Source organism: Dasypus novemcinctus, chromosome 8, assembly GCF_030445035.2.
Source record: "Dasypus novemcinctus isolate mDasNov1 chromosome 8, mDasNov1.1.hap2, whole genome shotgun sequence".
Taxonomy (NCBI): Eukaryota; Metazoa; Chordata; class Mammalia; order Cingulata; family Dasypodidae; genus Dasypus; species Dasypus novemcinctus.
The window spans coordinates 109224992-109226264 of record NC_080680.1 but is presented as its reverse complement, the minus strand read 5'-3'; positions in this window follow the sequence as shown (position 1 = coordinate 109226264).

The window sequence follows — 1273 nt, the reverse complement described above, 5'->3', positions numbered from 1 at the left end:
CTAACATCCCTTCCATCTTTGGCCAGCCAGGAAGAGATGGGCAAAGCCCAAGTATATGTACTCAGACCTGGGCAGCCCAAAGTCCTCAACTGCCCTACCAGTGCGATGAACCCTATGGTTCATTTAGTGGAGTTTACTATTCCCATAAAGGCCCAGGGCCTTGACTCATCCTGCTCTTTCAGTCTGTAAGGCCTTTCTCTTCCTACTCCACCCCTCCAAGAGTCATACAGTTTTCAGCACCCTTCATACAATCTGTTCTTAGTTCCTCAGCACTTTTCCCCCGTGTCCACTGTAATTTCATACAAGTGCTCATTCGTACTATTACCTATTGAATCAAATGCTGTTCTCGGGGCTGGAGATACAAAAGTGAACAAACCAGACAAAACTCCTTATCATTGTGGAATTGATATTCTAGTGCAGTAGACAGACAGTAAGTAATAAATGAGAAAAGTACATGGTATCTCATAGAAACAGGAATGAGGTGGGGGATGTTGGGATTAAATTCAAATAGAAAGGTGGGTGAGCATCCTTGAGATCTGGAGGATAGGAGTGAGTCATATGGCTACCTGAAAGAGAAGCTTCTTTGCCAGAAGGGCCAGGCTGGTAGGAGTGAAAGGAAGGAAGCCGGTGTGACTGGAGCAGTGAGTGGGTAAGAGGGTGGCGAGATTATGGGTGGCCAGAGCACGTTGGTTTTTTTTAGAGCACTGTGAAGACTCAGGATTTCACTGAGTGAAAGGTGAAGCCTGTGCCGGGTTTCAAGCAGAGGAAGGACACACGCTATGATGTTTTTAAAACACCATTCTTGCTGGGGTGTAGAGAATAGACACTAGGAACCTCTTGCAATAAAACGCAGGAACTTCTTGCAATAATCCAAGGCGAGGGTTGATGGAAGTTTGCACCATGGTAGCAAGTGCAGAAATCATAAGATTAACATTTGTTTTAATTCAAGTTGTTCCATTAATTACGGCTTCCATTGACTATATCGCTAACAGCCTTCTGAGGTGGATTTTTCCTCCTCGGATTTCTGGGAGGGGTATGCAGGAGGTGATAGGCGAGGGTTTCAAGTTACCAAGGAGACAGAACCTTGTGTTCTGAAAACCTGAGAAGCTTCTAGGCCTCTAGGCCTCTGGCGCAGCAATAATTCTGCAGTCGAGCCCACCAGGAGCTTCCCAGAGACCATGCGCAACAGGCTGGGGTAGGAGCCTATGGAAAGCACAGGACTTTCGGAAAGCGGGACGAACGCATCCCGGGAATCGTAGTCCCGCAGCCCTGC